The sequence below is a fragment of the Leptopilina heterotoma genome, unplaced genomic scaffold, assembly GCF_015476425.1.
Source record: "Leptopilina heterotoma isolate Lh14 unplaced genomic scaffold, ASM1547642v1 Lhet_92, whole genome shotgun sequence".
NCBI lineage: Eukaryota > Metazoa > Arthropoda > Insecta > Hymenoptera > Figitidae > Leptopilina > Leptopilina heterotoma.
In genome coordinates, this window is record NW_025111199.1 from 784055 (window position 1) to 808452 (window position 24398).

Below are 24398 nucleotides of genomic sequence, written 5' to 3' on the forward strand. Positions count from 1 at the left end.
TCACCCTTTCCTCCCAATCATTTAGCCAGACTAAAGTGTCCTTTATAGTCTAAAAATTAAAAAAAAACATTAAAATCAGAAATTTTTATTAGAATATACTATAACTAGAGATGTGCAAAAAGCTCGAAAAGTCGAGCCGAGCCGAGCCGAAATTTTTTCGGGCCGAGCCGAGCCGAGCCCGAGCCGGCTCGATGTATCGAGTACTCGAAATTTTCGAGTACTCGAGTGACTTCGAGTACTCGAAAAATTCGAGTACTCGGGTAAATTCGAGTACTCGATTAAATTCGAGCACTCGAGTGAATTCGAGTACTCGAATTTTTCGAGTACTCGAATGGATTCGAGCTTTTGACTTACTAAAAAAACTATTAATAAGTAAAAAATTTCGAATTTTTTTGAATTACTGAATCAATATTTCTATTTGCTAAATATAATAAATGCGAAAATTCTATGAATTTTCTCTAGAACTCGAATTTACTCAGAGCTCGAAAAAATTCGAGTACTCGAATTCCCTCGAGTGCTCGAAAAATTCGAGTACTCGAATTAACTCGAGTACTCGAAACTATTCGAGCTTTTTACACAGCTCGGCTCGGCTCGAACTCGGCTCGAGCTCGAACTGATTAGGCTTGGCTCGGCTCGGCCCGAAAAATGAAAAGCTCGAAAAAGCTCGCTCGAGCCTCGAGCCTCGAGCTTTTTGCACAACTCTAACTATAACCATATTCTTTTTTATCCTACTTTGATATCTTCACATTCCGCTGTCAGACCGGAATCAATTGTTGTTCTGTTTAAAGCATCGAATAGATTGTTTATTTTTAAACAAAATTTGGAAGTGCTTTCAGATTTTTCGAGTCTTTCATCATAGTCGCGATAATATCTCAAACCAAGAGCCATCGATTTACTGAGGACCTATAAAATGCATTATTAAGAAAATTATTAATTATCTGTGTAAGTAAATATTGTATGTATTAAATAAACAAAGTTAACAAACATGTACTGCAAGAGACACTCTCATTTTTAAAAGTGGTTTTGATGAAATATGTATATGTGAATCTGTTAATTTTGGGCAAATTCGCAACGAAATTGGTTGAAATTTTTCATTTTCATATAAAATTTCAAAATATTGCCACTTTATTTCGTCTTCTTCTGGATCAATCTGTAATTGATATATATTTTTTGATAAATAAAAATTTGTATGTCTTTAATTGTCATTTAAAAAAAAATTTAACTTTTAATAATATTACCCTTAAAGCTTTACTGCTTGCTAAACGATTTCGAATACACTTTATTAAGTGCGGAGTGTCCCAAAAGAAAAACAGTCTCCTATTCTCGTCCACTGGATGAACAGTCGAACTGTTACAATCTTTTAAATTGCTATTGCAACCCATAACAGTCCACATTTTTAAGTTAGTACTCGCACCATCTGATATTACCCCCGAGTAACAAATTTCAGGTAATTTGGATTAATTTTTAAAAGCCGTCCGCCATATTGGATCCGCCATTTTGAATTTTGAAATAGCGACATCAGATTCGTAATCAGCGACCCCGAAAACCCCTGAGTTATAAGTTTCAGACAAATTGGACGATTTTTTATTCTCGGCATTCTGGGCACATTTAGTGTTTTTCAGCCGGCAGTTAAGGGGTTAAAAAGAAAATCCCAAAAAAACTCTTAAAAAAACGTCTGCCACACGGGGTGCCCCCCTTAATTTTTGAAGGCTTATTTTAAAGCTGAAATTCTAACAAAGATTTCTGTGTTTTTAAAAACTTTTATCTACATTTTTCTTACTCTACAACTTAAAAAATAGTTAACAAAATTACTTTAAAGACGCCTTATTTTAGGCAAAATTTAAGCAGCTTTCTAACCGTATTTAAGATTTTTTTGTATTTATGAGATATGATTGAAAGAGTGATGACATGTTTTTTTATATAGTCGCGTGTAATCGTCCTGATACTCGTAGACGGTAGTGCATGTTCTTCCTCCGCGGGGTGACTAAGTCGCCCTTTTTCGGGTGACAAATTCGACTCGCGCAATACATATATTGTTTTGGGTTATGTATGCACCGGACCGCGTGTTTACTTTCTCGCCTTCAAAGTTTTATTATTGTTGTAAATAATAATTATGGACAATTTTTTACAAAAATACAATTTCGAGGATTTTAAAAACTTGTTTATAGGTAAGCAATACATTTACATTTTTAACCTCTTAATTAATAAGACTTGTCAAACATAATTTTTTTCGAATTTAGATAATGTAAATAATAATTATGGACAATTTTTTACAAAAATACAATTTCGAGGATTTTATAAACTTGTTAATAGGTAAGCAATACATTTACATTTTTAACCTCTTAATTAATAAAATTATGTTTGACAAGTCTTATTAATTAAGAGGTTAAAAATGTAAATGTATTGCTTACCTATAAACAAGTTTTTAAAATCCTCGCTCACCTAAACTTCTTTCCGTGCATTTTTTAATATATTTTAATATATTAACCCATTAAAGCCCAAATGACCAAAATTTTTACTTGGCCATCAATACACGATTTGAAGTATTTATAGACAATAAATTTTAGCAGCAATGAGATGTAGGGGGTTTTAGGGGTTGCTCTTTCAGATTCTGGGATCAAAATAGCGATTTGATCAACACAAAATCCAACATGGCGACTATTTTAAAAAAAACACAAAAAAATAAGTACATTTTTTTTTAAATATTTTTTTTCAGAACTAAAAAAATTTTCTAAACCTTTCTTAAGTATGCCACTGGTGGGCAAAATAGTTGTACTTTCAAAATATAAAATAGAGAAATTCTGATTTCAAGATAGCGGATTCAAAATTTTGAAAAAGTAAATGCATTATGGTAAAAAAAATCAAAATTTACACCAACATTCAAAAAGTTTGCAAATTCGATTCAAAATGAATACTCGGGGGTTTTCGGGGTCTCTGATGACAAATCCGATGTCAGTTTTTAAAAATTCAAAATGGCGGATCCAATATGGCGGACATTTTTTTTAATTTTTTGATTTGCTTGAAACTTGTCACTCGGCGGTTTTAAGGGTCGCTGATGACGAATCCGATGTCAATTTATAAAAATTCAAAATAGCGGATCCAATATGGCAGACATTTAAAAAAAAAATTTGGATTTGCTTAAAACATGTCTCTCGGGGGTTTTTGGCTTCGCTGATTCGGCATTTGCTGTCAGTTTTTTAAAATTGAAAATAGTTAATTTAATATGATGGACATTTTTTTTTAAATTTTTTGGATCCATTTGAAACATTTCGGTCAGAACAATTTTATTTCGTCTCTAAGCTGCTCTGTTATTAGCGTTTTCAACTCTCACCACGTGTTGTTTTTATCATAAAAGTAAAACAAATTTTACAAATGCCGGTTTCATAGAACAGCTATAAAGAGAGAGAGCAAAACTTTAAATTCCACTGAAATTTCCTAACGCATTTCACCTTTCCAATAAGTTCATGGGTGAAGTGGATCTTCACGATATGCCATATTAGATACGCCATTTTGAATTTTGAAAAACTGACATTGGATTCGTTATCAGCGACCCCTAAAACCCCCGAGTGACAAGTTTCAATCGAATCCAAAAATTAAAAAAAAATGTCCGCCATTTTGAATTTTTAAAAATTGACATCGGATTCGTCATCAGCGACCCCTAAAACCCCCGAGTGACAAGTTTCAAGCGAATCCACAAATTTAAAAAAAAAATGTCCGATATATTGGATCCGCCATTTTGAATTTTTAAAACCTGACATCGGATTCGTCATCAGCGACCCCTAAAACCCCCGAGTTACAAGTTTCAAGCGAATTCAAATTTTTTTTTTAAAAAATGTCCGCCATATTGGATCCGCCATTTTTAATTTTTAATAATTGACATCGGATTGGTCATCAGCGACCCCGAAAACCTTCGAGTATTCATTTTGAATCGAATTTGCAAACTTTTTAAATGGTGGTGTAAATTTTGATTTTTTTTACCATAATGCATTTACTTTTTCAAAATTTTGAATCCGCCATCTTGAAATCAGAATTTCTCTATTTTATATTTTGAAAGTACAACTATTTTGCCCACCAGTGGCATACTTAAGAAAGGTTTAAAAAAATTTTTTTATTCTGAAAAAAAATATTTTTAAAAAAATGTACTTATTTTTTTGTGTTTTTTTTTCAAAATTGCCGCCATATTGGATTTTGTGTTGATCAAATCGCTATTTTGATCCCAGAATCTGAAAGAGCGGCCCCCAAAACCACCTACATATTATTGCTGCTAAAATTTATTGTCTATAAATACTTCAAATCGTGTATTGAAGTCCAAGTAAAAATTTTGGTCATTTGGGCGTTAATGGGTTAAAGTATTAGTTTTTAAAGTTTATTGTGATTACTATTACTGTAAAATGGGAGAAAATGATAATTAAATTGCACCGATTTTAAAAAATAAAAGAGAACAAGTACACTACCGTCGGGAATTATCGGTACGGCTGCACGCGCACGGCCCAAAAACATACTAATCATTAAATCAGGATATTTTTGTAAATACAAATGTCAAGAAATTAACAAATATACCATTCGAAAGATTATTAAATTCTACAATTAATGATACATAACTGAAAATTTTAATAATTTATACAAAGATTCAGTAATCAACAAATTTGACAAAATAATTTTAAAAATAAAATTTTTTTGGAAATTTCTTCAACCCTTGCACATTTTTTAAAAATTGTAGAAAAATTTTAAACTTATATAGGTGTGATCATTTAAGTCTCATCTTTAATTTAAGACCAAAAGAGTTTAAAAATCTTATTCGGTTTGTGAGATATCATTATAATCGACAAATTTGTCGATTGCTGCAATCTTTGTATAAATTATTGAAATTTTTAGTTATGTATTATTAATCGTAGAATTTAATTATCTTTCGAATGGTATATTTGTTAATTTTCTGACATTTGTATTTACAAAAAAATCGTGATTTAAAGATTGGTATGTTTTTGGGCCGTGCGCGTGCACTGCTCTAACTGAAAGTTATTTACAATTTTTAGCTTATTAGCAGTAATGTAAAGAAGATTGCAGTAAACATTTTCAAAAATTTAAAAGATAAAAATCCAGAAATTTTGAAAAAGATGCAGCTATACATATAAGTGATGAAACAGAAATCGGAATGAGAACAGTTAAAAAAAATTCTTTTTGAATATGAATAGAATGGCGTTATCCGGTCTCCAAATAGATTAAAGTATCGACTAAGGATTTATCAAAAATTGGATGAACTTAAAAAAACCTTATTAGAAGAAAAGTGCATACTTTTTACATGAATGGTGAATTTCTAACACTGGACAAATTAACATCGGTTTTGGAGTTAGAAGATAAAATTTTTAAGCTAAGTCGTACTTCTATACATACTGTGTTAAAAGAATTAAAATCTCCTTATTAAAACGTAAAATAAACAGTTTGTTGTTAGAAAGAAACGATATAGTTTTATGAATAAGAGAAAGGTATGAACAAACAGTTACTTCGGGAAGACATGCTTTTCTAAATGGTTTATCTACTGAACCTCCAAACCCGATAGGAAAAGGTAAACGAATAATTATTCTTCATATCGGTAGTGAAAATGGTTTTGTGAAAGAAGGCTTTTTTTTTAATCAAAAAAAAATTCAATGGACTTTCATGACGAGATGAATAGGAAAAATTTTTAGGAATGGTTTTTAAACATTTTACCAATTTAAGACAATAATAGTGTTATTGTAATGGATAATGCTCCATATCATTTAGTGAAAATTGAAAAAGTTCCTAATTCTTCTTAGAAAAAAATTGATATCCAAAATTGGTTAGAAGAAAAAGGACATAGTTATCATGAAACAATGATAAAAGTGCAATTGTTGGACATAGTGAGAAGAGTGAAAAAACAATATAATTTATGTTATTGATAAAATCGCAAAGAAAAAAAATAAGACTGCTTTAAGATTGCCACCATACCATTGGGAATTAAATCCAATAGATATATTTTTATAATATTGTGCATAATCTGTATTATTGATAAATATGTGAAACTAATATCCAAATATAATATTAAAAATTAAATTTTTAATTACTTTGATTCACAATATCCATTATTTAATTATAAACATTCGCAACGTTTTATTCAGAATACTTATGATCGTATATTTTGAACTCTATTTTGCTTTACTTTAAAATATCAAAATAAAAATAAATTTAAAACTTATAAAGTATTCAATTTAACTGCCCTTTAATTACATTAATTTTTATATGTCAGAAACAAACGATATACTGTTTCAATCGTCTTGATGTCAGGATTTCAAATTTAGCATTCAAATTTTGTAAAATTATTTTTTTAAATATTTAATTTTTCATAAATTTATTACCTAGCATTTGAATGTTCCGTTTAGGGTTCAGGGTTATAAATCACGCTTTTGTTGGGATCAGTCCTATATGAGATAGGAGTGGTCACATCTTCTCGAAGTAGAAGAGTGAAATACGAAATTTGCTTTGGATATGCACTTAAGAAGAAAGTAATAAAACACCATTTTCAAATTTTTCTCCGACTTGAATGAAAAAAATCTGCGCGAGCGAGAGCATTCTCTCTTTGAACAGAGTATATTTCCTTGTATTAAAAAGTTAATTTTATGAATTTCATAAGGTTGTGAACAAATATTATAATACCTTATTGTCCTTGCACTGTAAAATCAACTGCATAGCCGTAAATATTTAAAAAAAACTACTGTACAGTTCTTAAAGCTATAAGAAAATTTTTGTTTAGGCGTAGAGAAACTGGTACAAGAAAATGTAGGGTGTTTCTGATGTTCACGCTGGCAGTGCTGTGAAAAAAACAAACACTAATTCGTAAAGATGTACGAGTTCTACAATGGAAAAATCTTTTAAACATTATCATGTACGATTTCATGCACATTTTGACTATTCCAAATTCTGCAACTGGTTATATACAAAAATCAAGTATATTTTCAAGTACATGAGCACATATCATGTAAACTAGCTATAATTCTAACTGGATTTTGTAAATTGTGAGCAAAGGAATTATTATTTGAAAATATCATAGGCCTTTTTCATTCTTTGCAATATTATATTTAGGAACTATATGACTCATTGCTGAAAACTGTTGGAAAGACCAAACAAAATGTTCGATAATAAATAATCGGTTTTGTAAAAGAACTTAAAGTTAAAAGTTTTTTAGAACTAAAATGTTTCTTAAGTAATTTCCTTCCCCTTAAGAATACATTCTTTTATTAAAATTGATATATTTATCAATTTATTCTGAAATGATCCAAACTCTATAAATAAAAATTGTAGGTAGATTGCCAATAGTACTTAAAGACCTTTTAGCAGAAGTAGATATACACATATAAAATATGTTTTATTATTTTTATGAATAAGAAAATGTTATCAATATTGTTTATATAATGCAGTCCAATGTTCTGTCAAAGCTTAGGAATCGCAAATGTAAAATTTAATTTATTGTTTAACTGCAAACATAACTAAATAAAAAAATTTTATATTTTTATTTTGTAATGCAAGATGAATTTTACAATTTTACAAAAGAGTGTTATTTGATATGAAATATAGAAACAAATCAATAAAAGATTTGGTCAGTTTGCTGCATCCGTTTGCCAATTTCAAAGAGTTAATTATTGTGTTTTCAACCGTCTTACATCAGTAAGGACACGTCTTGCGTCCAGGGACATTTAGTCTAACTTTAGCCTTTAACCGTGCGTTCTCAGTGACTTAAAGCACATTTAGGTTAGCGATTATTCTCGCTCGTTTGCAGTTTGTTCGTGCAAAATAATACAGTGTCTCCGAAAATACAATAAAGTGCAATGAAAAAATTATTAAATTATACATTCGTTATAAAAAAATTAGACATACTAAAGACAAATATGAATTGTTTTCTGTTATAATATTTATTTTGAATTAAAATTTTAAGCTTATAAATCAAATAATTATGATGGTGCATAATAAAAATGTTAAACTGTTTTGTATTTAAATAATTTTTGTGTATTTATTCCTACTATCTTAAAATCTTTAATTTTTGTACAAAGTTATTATTTTTTTAAATTCTTAAAATGGGTTTACTATTGTCTATACTAGTTTGTTGCGTTGGTGTTGTAGAGTTACTTTTATGTCTCAGACATACAACTAATAGAATGTCTGTCATCAGTGACCAAGATGCACTTTGTCTTTATAATAATAATAATAATAATTTTGAAGACAAAACTTCACTTGATTTTATGTATGATGCTAATCATTCTTCACAAGTCAACATCACAGAGACTGACAAAAGTAAATTAGAAAATCTTTTTGCATACAGCTTAAGAGTACGAAATGATCTTCGTTCATTAAGGCATCAAATTAAAGGAAGTGTGCCAAGCAACATAATTCAAGATATTTTTAGTTCCTTTGGACTTGATTTAATTTTTAATGATATACTTGACATTCAGAATATAGATGTGTATAAAAATAAGGATTTAAAAGATGTAAGAAGTACAAAAATTCAGGACATTCTTTTAGAAAATTTAAGTAATAGACAAGTTGATGTAAAACTTTTGGAACAGACTAAATTATTAGGTGAAATTTATGAATTACTGAAGAAAAAATACCTAATTATATATCCGGAAAGAGAATATTTTAACGTTAATAAAGAAACGAAAAATCTGAAAGATAATGAAATAACAGTACATAATATCTCTATGCAATCAAAATATAACCTAATTGATAAGAACGTAAATGCCAGTCAACAGTGTAAAGTGAATGCGAAACCTGTTAACGTGCAAATAAGTTCGGTGACAAATATATTAAATCCAAATTTTCTTGACAACATTGATTTGAACATTACATTTAATAATATCTTGGAAGATGAAGAATATAAAAATCTATGCATTACTTATAAAAGCCAAAATAAAAGTTTTCTAAAAGATAAATTACCAAATGAAAATTTAATTTGTGATAAGAATGATCAAGTAAACAGTAAGTTTATTTACGGCACAATATCGTGTGATAAATCTAGAAATGTGAAAAGCACGAAAAATATAGAAATAGAGAAACGAAAGGATTCAATAAGTTTACCAGAAGAAATTTGTTTGCCAGATACAAGGGGAAGTCAAGCTTTTTGGGTAAATTGTTGTTTTGAAGTAGCAGTTACTTTAAAAATATTTCTCAAAAATATTCATTTGTCGTCGACATGTATACCCTTCAATGCACTTTCATGCTTACCTAACAAATAATATAGAATACAATAGTGACTAAAATTATTACAATTTTGTAGGTACATAAGAAGAGAATTATTATAATTAATACGCGAATTTTTTATTTGAATATATCGCGTGCAAAGAATTATTCCATGGACTAAATTTATATATATGTATGTTTATATACGTATACATTATATACTTTTACGAAAATGCAAAAAATGTCATGCTTGCATGACGTCATTTTCGTGACGTTTTCCCGCTACGTCACAAAATTTATGTTATGCGTAATACACCACTACGAAAATGGAATTGGAAATATACGAAGATTATATTATTTAAAAAAATTAATTTGCAGATAATCTATATAAGTTTTGAAAAACAAGAATACAATTATAAATTTTCACATAAAAATAAGTGACGGGTTTGAAAGAAAGGTAACAAAGAAGCAAAGAATTTGAGATTAGTTTGTATATTTTGTAATGAAAATACACAATGAGGATTAACTGACAATAAAGACAACTAATGTTTTAGTATTTATTACACCTTAATTAATTAATTAAATATAATGAATTAATTAATTAATTACACCTTAATTAATAAAAACTGATTTCGTTAATAAATTTTTTTACTGCATATTAATACTTGTAAAGATTTACAATGTTTATAAATTTTGTGATGTTAAAAATGTATTTTCGTTTGCGATTGGTTTTTATTTTAAAATATATAATAGTGCTATAAAAATTATTGTACTCTTAGTTTTAAAAACTTATATTGTTAATTTGAAAATTAATTGTTTTTTTAATTAATAACCTTCATATATATTCAAGATCTATTTTCATAATGGCGTTTTACACTTGCCATAAATTTCGTGACGTCGCAAAAAAATGTCACGAAAATATAACGTCAATCACGCATGCCTTTTTTTATGTGTTATATATTTTCGTAAAAGTATGTTTATGAACTTGTTTGTCTGTGCACTAATATATATATATATGTTTATAAACACATATGAATATAAAATGTTTGTGGACATCTTTGAATTACTTGCACAACGTAAACTGATTTTAAATTTCACCCATTTTTAAAGGATTTATTAAAACTTTAATAATAATAATAAAATGACAAATAAACTTGTCTGTTGATTAGAAAAAGATAAATAACAAATGGCACGTTTTCCACTATATGTTTAAACAGACATTTTTTACTGCTTAACTGAAGAGACTTCCTTACTAAAAATTTCTATATGAGATTCTACAAGTAAAAAATCCTAGATTGATTGTAGAAATCGATGTAGAGTTACATAAAAAACCACATAAAAAATTGTCACAGCAGGGGAGACTGGGGCTAAATGTCAAAATGTCAAAACATTTTAAATAAATGTCCTAAGTTATGTGACATTCTGTTCATTTTTGTGGTGTCTAAAATATGAACACTACGTTTTGACCCTACGTTTGTTTACGTAAAAAAATATTTCAACTTTTAAGTATATTTTTTTTATTTATTCTCATCGCCAAAAGTATTTTAGCCTATTTGGGTCTGAAGATGTCCTTAAGGGGATGTTAAAGTCGATACGATTTTCTGATTGAAGCTCAATGCAAAAATCCAATCCACTTTGACACCGCCTAAAGGTATTTGCTAAATATTTTAGTCAGATTTTGTATATTTGTTATTAAAGCCAAAAATGCACCAAGAGCATTCTCATATAGGAATTTTCAGTAGGGTTGTTACTGACCACAAGCAATAAATTGTTCCTAAGTCATACTTTATTCTCCTACATGTTTAAATAATGAAAATTTACATTTTACAATAAGCGTTCGCATTAACCCCTTGACAGTCCATGGTCCATATATAGCCACAAAAAGTCGTGCCACCTTTGCGTCTGTGGCCACATTATGGACATTTAAAAAAATATTAAACATTATTCGATTTCAGAGAAGAAGTATATACTAACGTTTTTGGGGTCGATCAATCCGAATTTGAAGTCAGATTTAAAATATTCAAAATAACGACTACAAAAAAGTAAAAAATTTCAGTTTCACTTGAAACTTGTTACTCAGGGGTTTTCGGGGTCGATGATAACGAATATGATGTCAGATTTTCAAAAATCAAACTGTCGGATCCAATATGGTGACCAGCAAGTTTTAAGAAAATCCAATGTATTTTTACTTTTCTCGTCCGCCATTTTGGATCCGCTATTTTGAATTTTGAAAATCTGACATCAGATTCGTAATCAACGACCGAAAAATCCCCGAGAAATGGATTTCCATCGAAACGCATCAATTTTAAAATCATCCGTCATGTAAGGTCGCTAAATTGGATCCGCCATTTTGAATTTTAAGAAACTGACCTCAAATTCGAATTAGGCGACCTATAAAACCTTATATATGATAAAATCATATTTTTTTGTAAACATTTTTCCGTCCGTTTTTGGACCACAAGCGATTTTTAACTGGACTGTGAAGGGGTTAATTTAGATAAATGTCGCTTTGTAAGATTATTTTTATTAGACTACTTTTAAAACTACTTAAACATTTTTTTAATTATTTGGCTTCTACAATAACGATTTCAGGAAGTAATACCTAGTATTGTTTTAATATAAATAGAAATTTGTTTAATTTCTTGAGACAGATTGATAATTTATCAAGAAAATATTCAACATGTCTGGATTTTAAAATAAGTAAAAGAAAACATCTAAAAAATGTGTTTTGAGAGTTTTTAAAATATTTCAACTTATTAATCTGCGGTGCTAGAGTCTCTCCAGATATTAAATTAAATCTTAAATTGTACATTACGATTCCAACAGATAAAGGAATAAGAAAATAAACGATTTTGAGACAACCATGGTCTTTAGAATTTATTTAAATTAAACGCATTAAATTTTTTCCATTACTAAATATTAATATTTCTGATCTAGTCTAGAAAAAGGCAATTTCAATAGTTTTTAATAAAGTTTTTTTCAATAAAAATATAATAAAACGAATCAGAAAAGATACAAGCACTAACTTTTAATACTCGAAAGAAATAAATAGTTGAGAAATGCTTCTCTATGAAATTAAATTTAAATTTTTAAAAGTATATTAACTTTTTTAATAAAAGTTACAAAGCCCTTGCAATTCTAGTTATCGCCACCTTCTTCGAATGATATTAAAAATATGTCGAGTTTCCATGTCAGAGAATCTAATATGCACAGAGCAATTTAATATTCACTTTTATCCAGGAAGAACCCTGTCACATGAGATTCTGTTAACTCTTATTTTAAACTAGCTGGATTTCATTCTATTTAACCTTGAAAGCACCTATTGGATGAATAGAATGACTCTCATAATTTTAGATTCCAGAGTTGCACCTCAACGAATCTAAGATTGGTCGGGTTTGTAGTATGCGCACAATTCTAGGCAGTGTAATCTCCCAATTGCCTAGAATTGCCATTCCGTTTTAGCTGTCTGCTGTTCTTTGGTTGTTGACGGTTTTCTCCAGTTTTCTGTTAGCTATTATGTCTTGTAATTTTTTTTCTCGTAGCGTCCTTGATTATTTTAAAAGAATTTTGGTTTCCTGATTTGCTTATTTTGATAGCGTATTTCGAAGCACTTCCTAAACTTTATCTTAAGGGGAGGTTCCCATTGCGGAGGCCAAAATCAATACAAACTTTGAAAATTTTTTGCGAGGAATGGTTTTGACTTAGCGATGTAGTTTTTTTTTGTAAATGAAGATACTTCCTTGAACTTTTAAAACATATATTTCATTTTCGAAAAATTTCAAAATGGCGGCCATTATGGCGCACCTAGTAAACAATGTTTTTTTAAAGAGGAAAAACGGTGGGCAGTCTACACTGCGCAATTTTGAGTCTAAAACAAAAACTCAAAAATTTTTATAAAGAGGACATCCTAAAGAATAGGTTATACCTATCAAATAGTTAAAAAGTTAAATAAATGTCAAAATGGCGGACACTTTTTTAAAAAAAACTGCGTTTTTGCACTATTTTTTCATGTTTGACCTCTTGTAAAAAATCTTTATTGTTAACAATTGTAGCATATTATAGGTATAACCCCAGCAGAATTTAGTTACCTTTAATTACCCGAAAACCCGAAGTTGATTGGTTGATTCGTTTAGACGCTACATTGCCCACCAGTTTGAAAAATCTTGTTTTGAGAAAAACGCGTTTAAAGTTTTGTAAACATTTTTTTAGGTAATATTTTTAAAAATTGATTCAATTTGACTGAAATTCGTTACTCGGGGGTTTTTGGGGTCGCTGATTACGAATCTGGTATTAGTTTTCCAAAATTCAAAATGGCGGATCCAATATGGCGGTTGACTTTTTTAAAAATTGATTCAATTTGACTGAAATTCGTTACTCGGGGGTTTTTGGGGTCGCTGATTACGAATATGATATCAGATTTGCAAAATTCAAAATGGCGGATCCAATATGGCGGTTGACTTTTTTAAAAATTGATTCAATTTGACTGAAATTCGTTACTCGGGGGTTTTTGGGGTCGCTGATTACGAATCTGGTATTAGTTTTCCAAAATTCAAAATGGCGGATCCAATATGGCGGTTGACTTTTTTAAAAATTGATTCAATTTGACTGAAATTCGTTACTCGGGTGTTTCTGGGGTAGCTGATTACGAATATGATATAAGATTTGCAAAATTCAAAATGGCGGATCCAATATGGCGGTTGACTTTTTTAAAATTTGATTCAATTTGACTGAAATTCGTTACTTGGGGGTTTTTGGGGTCGCTGATTACGAATATGATATCAGATTTGCAAAATTCAAAATAGCGAATCCAATATAGTAGAAGAAAAAATAATTTTTTGAACGATTTTTACCAACTTTGAGATATAAGGGTTTTCAAGGTTGCTGATAACGATTCTGTGTTCGGATTTACATAATTTAGACTGGCAGATCCAATATGACTAGTAAAAAAGTTATTTATTAAACGATTTTAATTAAATGTTACAAATAAGGTTGTTCGCCGACGCTGAACATGAATCTAAGGTAAAATTGAATTTAAATATTACAAGCGGAAAATTGTTTATTCATCATTTATTCATACCCCACTTTAGTCGGCTATGCCAGCACCGTATAAAACCCCTTCTTCTTCCTCGAACTGTTCATTTTGCGCAATCCGCTGTTGCTGTTTAGCAATAAGAGCTGCTCTCGCACTGCTGCTCAAACTGTTCTCCGCTTTGCTAATTCGAGTAGCATCTGTACTTTGGGCATGATTATTGGCTTCCAAACCTACAGCAATACCCAAAACATTCATTGTTTTTAGTATCGAAGACCATCCTTCATTAAATATATTTGCGGCCATGTAAGTTGCAATAGTCACAGTTTGACTGCTGCAGTGTAAATGTTTTGGAGCCATTTTCCATACAGTTGAGTTGAACGATTCGTTAGAATTTTGGGTATTTCCACCGACGCATCGTTCCAACAAATCATCTTCTGTAAGAGCTGTATATACTGGTTTGATGGCTTTTTGCACTTTTTCCTAAGAGTGAACCATATATATATGAAATATTTACCATTGTAATAAATAAAAACAATTTTCATTGTACCTGAAGTTGAGGTTCGTGTTTGAAGTTCTTGAGCGTACCCTCAGCCTCAGCCACTCGCCATTTGCACCAACTCGTAACTCCTTTGGGACAAAATTGATGTTGCGGGTTTAAATCTGTGGAGCTTTTGTGATAGTATGTAGCCCAGATAGCTTCCTTCATTTTTGCTGCTGAATCGGAGTTTCTTCTGATCGCAAGTCCGTAGTATAACGTCAAATCCTTTATTACTTTATCCGTCAATTTTCCTGTTCCTTTACCACCAAGTCCTTTTACATTAGTCTTTACATTACGCATCCGAGTACCCAATCTTTTTTCCACATGTCCCACACATTCCTTCTTTTGTACTTTCAGGTCGTCGTACGGATCCATATCGAGAAGAGCTTTGAAAGTTTTTGTGTCTCCATCTCCAATATAAATCGCATACTTTACACCCAATAATTCATCTGATCGTCCGAACATCTCTTTCATTGCGTCTACCTCCATTTTACCAGCGCTACCTTCGTGATTTGCTGTGCAATTTTCTTCATGTGTTAATTTCCATGTAGTATATTCTACAGTTCCCTGTTTCGATTTCCAATTGGCACAAGCTTGGCAAAAGGAAGATTTTACAACAAGATCAATGATTTTTTTTGAAAATTTACCGATCAATGTTGCCATACCAAACAACGACGAAAATCCACGTTTCTTCCACGACCCATCACCAGAAACACTTAGGTGCAGTGGGATATTACCGGCTTCAGTGTTCAGCTTTATTTCTTCTTTGACGGTTCTTCGTTGAATCTGTTCAAACACTGTCTTCGTAGCAGTCAAAAGAGTTGATAGAAAACAGTAGTACATATTATGACTGAAAGTGTGAGTGATGTCCATAATAGAGCACAAAACATTCAAACTGTGGTATCCAAGTCCTAAAATTCGTAACGCAAACATGAGGCGCCGATTTACCTCATAACAGGTTTTTACACGTGGACTGGATGGAACTTCGCGGGTCTCACAAGAACACTTAATTATTAACTTGAAAGCGACTCCCGATGCAGAGATACGAGAGAATTTCACATCCTTATGACATGACTTACAAACTAAACATTCACTCAGAAAGTTAAAAATAGTTAAAAAATGACAAATCACATAATTACTATTAATGTCTATTTTAATACCGTCATAATCGGAACTTTTTAGCTTCTTCGATGATGTACTCACATACGTGTCATTCGTTTCGGACGTAAACTGATTTCCTTGAAAGGATTTTCTTTTTTGTCGATTTAAACGTTTGTGACTGAAACGGCCTAATTTTGTTGGCATGTTTGTTATTTAATACTACCTAATGATGCACTTCGAATTAGGTTATTTTGCAAGTGCCGTAAGACAATCAAGCATCTTATAAAACATCCATGGAAAACAAATGAATGCAACGTTATCGTTTCTTTTTTTTTATAAAAGAGGGATACTCAAAGAACATCACTAGTAAAAGAGAGATACTCGAAAAACATCACTAGTCAATGAACACACCTTAGAATTAAAGTTTTCTCATTAAATAAAATTTTCTAGTTTTGTTGTGTGCATTATCTAATTACAATGATATAAAAGATAATGTCTAAATATGAATTCCTAAAAATCAACTAATTCGTAGTTAAAAATGTGCTACTAATTAATCAACTAAAGTAAAACTATTTTTATTAGAATTAATTATCTGTTATTTTATTATATATTAATTTACTATTAGTGAATATTTAACTATGAATTAGTAGATTTATTTGGAGTCCAGAGCGGCTGGCTGCCTATATGAGCTACGACTTAGTAAATTAAAAATTGATAAAAAATTATCAAATCATCTAAACAAATAAAAAAAATAAAAATAAAATAATAAATTTTTTTTATAACATATAAATATTGCTAACAATAAGTATTTAGTTTATATTCTACATTAAAATATAGCGTTAAATTATTGAGCTTTCGTTGATTGAAAAAAGCCGACTTAAAATGTTAATTTATATATATATATATATATATATATATATTTATTTATTTATATATATATATATAAATATTTATATATTTGTACATCTCTAATAAATTATTTGTATAAAAATCCCGATCGTGACATTTATACATGTACATAAATGATTAGAGACCGCGCGACGAACTTACTACCTCAGCGGTACTCAGCGCTCGTGACACGGATGAATTCAAGACGCTATAGAAACGAAAATATGCTTCGGATCAAAAAATCGATTTACACACATATTCTACATATATATAGCTTTCAAAAAATGCAATAAAAAAAAATCGATTTTTTTGACCCCCGCAATGGGAACCTCCCCTTAAACGTTCACCAAGTCTCTTGGCTCATCGGATAGTTCCATAACTTTGTTTAAACAAAACAAAAAAAGAACATGAAATTTAGAAATACAGTTGATACAAAAATCTCTACTATACCAAGCTTTATTAACTTTAGAACAGAAAATTGGGGTGATTAGTCACCCGAAGCGAAGTTCAAAATATGTTCACGACTTAACCACTGATATTTTTGCTTCCAAGATCCTAACCATAATTCATTTTATACATCCGATCATCGATTTTGGCAGGCTAAAGCAGCAGATATGTTTTTGGGTGTGATTGGTTGGTCAATTTTCCTTCATTTTCGTTAAATTTCGATATATAACGAGATTTTGTAACCTACTCTGAAGTCCAACTCCACTCTCTCGCTCTATTGTATCCTCTTCTAAAAATTTATTAACCTTTTGATAAATAAATGAAAAAATTTAATAAATTTAATAAACTTAGTTGAAAGTACGAAAGAAACGATTTAAACAATAGTCGGCTACGAAATTGCAACAACCACTCTTTAATCACTGTCCAACTCCGTAATCATTTTATTAAGTGGCATTGACACTATCTTTCGTCAAATCGATTTAATTGCATCTGAAGTTAAAAGTTAAGTCATACGTCTACCACACGATTCCACGGCGAAAGACGATAAACATTTTACGTCACTAGACTTGATCAAAAACTTACTAAACATCTTTAGTTATCTTTGTCTTAACCACATACAAGAAAAAGATATTTGGGAAAATATTTAAAATAGTATGGGTCAGACCAGCTCAACTAGGTTAAAAAAATTTCATTGATTTTCTAAAATGTTAAAACTTTTATGAAAATCGTTAGTTGACAACAAAATAAAAAAACACTTTTAACCGTTTTTTGAAATTTTAATTTTTTGTTATTGTTTTTCCATTAACAAAATAATGCAACATTTAAAAAAAAAATAATAACTTAAAAGCCGTTTACAATAAATTAATGAAACTTACACTGATTACACAAAATTGTTCACTCTTTTAAAAGAAAATATTTGCAAAATTGTAAATTTAAAAATTCCATATTTTTAATAACAATTTTATAAACAATTTCAATTATTTATGCGTACTACCCCTCCAATTGCAATGAAACTCATAGGAAGTGTACTCAGTAGTCTCTTCTTGAAGCCCCAAAAAGAAAATTTTGGTATTTTCAATTTGGAATATACATAACGAATTTTTTATTAAAAACGCCCGCCAACTCCACAGTGGGAAAAAGTTGATTGTTATGGAATATTCAGTCTAGAGGATACAAATATTATTTGTTTTTAATAATTTTTTTTAAAAATGAAAGTTTATAATATTGCGCACCGATCAGATCAAATGTGATATCTTAACTTAAAAAAATATGAATGCTACACATTTGTTAACTAATATTTAGTAAATTCTTTTTCCTTTGTTCATATATATTGTTAAATAAAAAATTTTTTTAACAGTTTTTAAAATTCTACCGCCACAGATCAATGCTCAATTTTATAAATTTTCAGTTTAAAAAAAATTATTAAAAACAAATAATAGGGGAAGTGCGCCGGTTGTGGGCACCCCTACGTAAACTTCGACGGCAAGCAGACTTTACTGATCTAAGTATTGCAAGTCGTGTTCGTTGACAATACGGACTTTTCGTATTGATAACGAAACAAATATATGCATTTGTGTAATAGCTGTGAGCATAATAAAGAAAATTTGCATTAAATAAATAAAAAAGTAATTTTGTATTGTTTTCGAAGAGCAACATATGGGTGTAGATTCGTTCAGAAAAGAAGGGTTTAATTTTTTTTTGCAGTGTTGTCATTATATTTTGTGATTTACCTTCGTGTTTAACCAAAATCCTGCATCACAAAATGTGTTGGTCTTTTTAAAAAATGACTGTCATTCCCGGTTGTGGGCACCTTTTATGTTAAAGAGGCTCTACCATCTGACAATGATGTGGACTACTGTCTCATCTATCTAAACTTTCTGCCAAGGAAAGTGACAGCCGCAAACTCCATTAAATGCGATGAATATAGCCGTTCAGTGCATTAGAAGTGCGTTATGGTATGCGTACTAGCTACTTCACATGCAAGCATTATGCTTTTGTTAGCGATGAGCATAGTGTGAAAACGTGTCATCATTTTTGTTCTTTATCCCGGCAAATTCTCTTAAAATAAAGAAACTTTCATTTCTTCTTTATTTGTGTTGGTTTCCTTTAATATTTTTCCATTTTTAGCGGATTTTTCAAGGGTGCCCACAACCGGGTACAAAATTTTTTTTGTCAAAAAATTCCCATTTCACTAAATTTCTAATAAAACTTTTTTATTTAAAGGAATCAATTTAATTCCTTCACTGACAGTCACCTTAGACCTCTAGCTTTAAATTCGTACACATATATTTGTATAATATGCACATGGACAAATGTTATGAGGCAAAAACAAAAGGGTGCCCACAACCGGAACACTTCCCTTATTTGTAACCTCTAGACTGAATTGTCCATGACAATCAACTTTCTTCCTCTGTGGAGTTGACGCGCGTTTTTAATAAAAAATTTGTTTTGTATATTCCAAATTGAAAATACCAAAAATTTTTTTTTGGGCTTTAAGAAGAGACTACTTGAGTACACTTCCTATGAGTTTCATTGTAATTGGAGGGGTAAAACGCATAAGTAATTGAAATTGTTTATAAAATTGTTATTAACCTTTAGACTGCCGGAAAACCGTAATATAGGTTCTAAAGAAAAATTAAACTAAATCACATGAAACTTGTTACTCGGAGGTTTTCAGGGTCGCTGATTACGAATCCGACAACAGATTTTGAAAATTCAAAATGGCGGATCCAATATGGCGGACAATATTTAAAAACTCATTCGATTCGGTTGAAACTTGTTACTCGGGGGTTTTCGAGGTCGCTGATTACGAATCCGACATCAGATTTTGAAAATTCAAAATGGCGGATCCAATATGGCGAATAATTTTTTAAAAAATTAACGAATATGCAAGAAACTTGTTACTCGGGGGTTTTCGGGGTCGCTGATTACGAATCCGACATCAGATTTTGAAAATTAAAAATGTCGGATCCAATATGGCGGACAATATTTAAAGATTGATCGGATTTGCTTGAACTTTGTTACTCGGGGGTTTTCAGTGTCGCTAAATATGAATCTGACATCAGATTAAAAAAAAATTTAATGGAGGATCCAATGTGGCAGACGATTTTAAGATAACTAACGAATTTGCAAGAAACTTGTTACTCGGGGATTTTCAATTACGAATCTGACTTTAGATTTTAAAAATTCAATATGACATGAGTTTGACAAAATGGATCATAATCGCTTGAAATATGGCTAGCCATAGGCAACAAATATGTTTTATGTAACTCTCCTTCAGCATTACCCAGAGCCAACGACGAGGACGTAGAGAGATTTTGAGACTGCATTGTTTTATTTTTTTTTATTTTTAAATTTTTTTAAATTTTTTTTTGTTTTTATTCACTTTTTTGTTTTTTTTGTTTTTTTATTAAATTTTTTTTATTTTATAAATTTTTTATTTATATATTCTTATAGGTTTCTACCTTTATTTTTTGTTATGCTACTCAGAACACTTTGTTAGACATTTTACCTGGATTCTACGGCAATTTACTTTTTGTATGATACGTTTGAAAACACGGTGTAACACATAAAGCTACATGACAGATGTTACATTCGTATGATGAACGCCTTCTTGTTATGTTCATCAGACAGAGTTTACACTGACGCTGTATTACTTTGGATGAATCCTTCTTTTGAATTTGTATAGGAAAATGACGTCCTTTTAGTCAAAAATTACTATCTTCAATTGAAGATAAATGATGATCATCTTCAAGTTTGAGTAAACCTCTGACCACTTCTAATCGAAAATCAGGAAAGGAAAGCTTTATATCGGTGTCTTTGTTTTACAATACATAAGCATTTGCTAATGACAAATCTACTAAGTGGAAAAATAATTTCCGATACCATTTCATGGATTTTCGAATCGTTTCTGTCAGAGCTAACTGTCGATCTATATTGTCGATTCCTCCCATATTTTTATTATACTCCTGAACACAAGTTGGCTTCATTATATCCTCTCCAGTTTTCCAATGTTTCTTTCCAGTAGAACAAAATGTGGCTTCATGCACTGTTGTGATCATGTAAACTTCCTTCTTGTCCATCCATTTTATCACCAACCATACGTCATTGTGTCCAGCCTCAATTTCACCTCTCTTTAATTTAGATTCTATCTCTGGCATATCTTTCCTGTTTTTTCTGACAGTTCCACAAATGCCTGTATTTTGATCATGTAGAAATTCAGTTAGTTTTGGAGATGAATACCAATTATCAACAAAAATCACGTGACCTTTGTTGAAATATGGCTTACCAAATGAGCTACAATGTCGCCAGTAATGCTCAACCAAACTTTTCATAATTAGTATTCGAGCCTGTGTATACAATGAAGTCAAGTAAAAATCCTGTCTAACAATCAACTAGTTCGAATAGCTTGATACCGAATCGCTTTCGTTTTAATGGTAAGTACTGTTTGAAATTCAGCCTTCCTTTCCATAACATCATACTTTCATCAATGCAGAGATTCTTTCCTGGCAATAAAGTATCAGAAAACCTTTTTTTAAGATCGTCAATTATAGGCTTTATTTTTCTTAGTGGATGATTCTCTCCTTCATTATTGTTTGCAAAATGCAAAAATCGCAAAATTTGCAAATATCTGTTTCGAGGCATTATGCTGCCATACAGTGGAGTGGTCAGCAAAAGATCTGTGCTCCGGTAGCTGTCAAGACTACCTTTCCGAACATGTCCTATATTGGTCGTGAGACCAAGAAAAATTCGCAATTCATCTGCTGTAAGTAGTTCCCATGGTTTCATTTTCATTCGTACGGGTTCAGGATTTTGTACTTGATAAAGATTTGTTTGCTGTGTTATCATTTCTAAAAGTAGAACATCAAAAAAATTTTCGAAATAGTTCATTGGAGTATTACCAGGAATAATAACAGTGTCGCGGATACCAGATGAACTTGTGAAATCTTTTACAGAAGGGTAAAAAAAAGCGTCGTAGAGAATATCAGGAATGTCTACATCGATATCAATGTCTATATCAGCAGCTTGAGATGCACCTGTCACATCTCGTTCATCATCAAATTCATCAGGTTCTGATTCACCACTACTCCAGGCTACAGATTCAGGATCCATTAGTTTTTCAACGTAATTATTATTCCAGAGAAATCAAGAGTAAAAGTATTATCAGGATATGTGCTAACTCAAAATAATCGATATGTCCTACTTACATATTACAAAAGTATGCTTTTCTAAACATACATAAAGCAGTCTTTAGTATAGACGTATACACGAGAAAGTTTAGCCTACAACATTACCGCGTATTACCAGGAATGGAAAATAGTATAGGAAATGAGTGGAAAAAGTGTATAAGGTCTTACAAACAGGATTGAAAAAAACAAGAGGCTATTTTCAAACCTACGGAAAGGATCGACAACGAAGGTAGAATAAGAAGCAAAATACTCTTACAAACTTTTTAAAATTATGGTGAGCAGAACGTCTATTCTTGATAGTGGTCTAAAACTGATTGTCTAAACTGGTGGTAAAGCAAAGATTATTCGCTGAAGTGGTCAGAGTACTATGCCAAAAAGCAAAGTTTTAAAGCTACCATCGGTTGTTTCCACAACCCAGAGAAGCTTAGAAAATGAGCTCAGTGTTCTAAAAAAGTGTTATAGAATATCGTTGAACTTAAAAAAAGCAAATATGCAACACAGAATGATTTCCAAAAAATAGATTGAATTCACTAGATAACTAATTAGAGGTTATTGAACAAATTGGTTTGACACTTGATACTCAGCGGTTACAGGGTCGGTGACTACAAATATGACATAAAATTTAAAAAATTCAAAATGGCGGATGCAATATTACCAATTATTTTAAAAAAATTAATCGAAATTGAATAAAATTTTCTACTTTGGGGTTTTTTAAGTCGCTGATTATGAATATGATATACAAACCGTGATAGAAAACCTCGAATCCCACGAACAAAATATCTGAAACTACTTTAATTTTTTTAAATTTATCTAACATAAAAGATCAGACATTTAAAATTTTCTAAATTTGATGTTATATTTGTAATTATATTACAACCTACACTTTGAATATTTTTAAATCTGATGTTATGTTCGTAATCAGCGACCTAAAAAACACCCGAGTAACAAGTTTCAACCGAATCGAATGAGTTTTTAAAAATTTGGCCGCCATATTAGATCCGCCATTTTGAAAATTTGATGTCATATTCGTAATCAGCGACCCCGAAAACCCCCGAGTAACCAATTTCCATCGATTTTGATGTATGTTAAAAATTTGTCCGCCATATTGGATCCGCCATTTTGAATTTTGAAAATTTGATGTCATATTCGTAATCAGCGACCTCAAAAACCCCCGAGTAACCAATTTTGATAGATTTTGATGCATTTAAAAAAAACAAAAACTTTAACCGCCGGAAAGCCTAAATATAGGCTCAATGTGAGTTTGGATCTTGGCACAGGATATACGTCATATATAATCATAATATTTGTGGATATATTATGTCTAAAAAAGTTGATCAAACCCCGGCAGTCTAAAGGTTAAAAATATGAAATTTTTAAATTTACAATCTTGCAAATATTTTCTTTAAAAGAGTGAACAATTTTGTGTAATCAGTGTAAGTTTCATTAATTTATTGTAAACGGCTTTTAAGTTATTAATTTTTTTTAAAATGTGGTATTATTTTGTTAATGGAAAAACAATAACAAAAATTAAAATTTTTAAAAACGGTTAAAAGTGTTTTTTTGTTTTGTTGTCAACTAACGATATTCATAAAAGTTTTAACATTTTAGAAAATCAATGAAATTTTTTTAACACAGTTGAGCTGGTCTGACCCGTATATTAAGCAACAAGAGGAACAACATCGTAAAGAAATTAGCTGCCTTTATGCTCGTATTACTTACGATATTTTTTATTCCAAATGCACAAAAGCGGCGATTTCAGATAGCAGACGACAGGGAGTAAAAGTCATTCACTTGTTCGACTTGTATGAAAATGGCGGACGTTTTCTCCCATGGGCAAGACAAATGCATGTGAACAGCTAATTTTCTTGCCCTTGGGAGAACACGGCTGCCATTTTCATACGGTCGAAGAAATGAATGACTTTCCTCCGTGTCGTCTGCTAACAGAAAGTGCCATTTTTGTGCATGTGGGATAAAAAAATATTTGCACTCGTTAATGTACTTAACTTCAACGGTAATT

At 30.7% G+C, this 24398-nt stretch overlaps 1 protein-coding gene across 2 annotated transcripts in view; it reads left to right on the forward strand.

Annotated features, from left to right (window-relative positions):
- The window catches only part of LOC122512037 (four and a half LIM domains protein 2), a 279184-nt gene that overhangs the window by 206071 nt on the left and 48715 nt on the right, over nucleotides 1–24398 (forward strand). The window contains exon 1 of one of the 2 annotated variants that reach the window (XM_043627647.1): nucleotides 8782–9131. The exons of the other annotated variant lie outside the window; for it this stretch is intronic. The gene's annotated coding sequence lies outside the window, so the exon portion shown is untranslated. Of the gene's footprint in view, nucleotides 1–8781; nucleotides 9132–24398 lie in introns of those variants that run through there. 2 annotated transcript variants of the gene reach the window in all.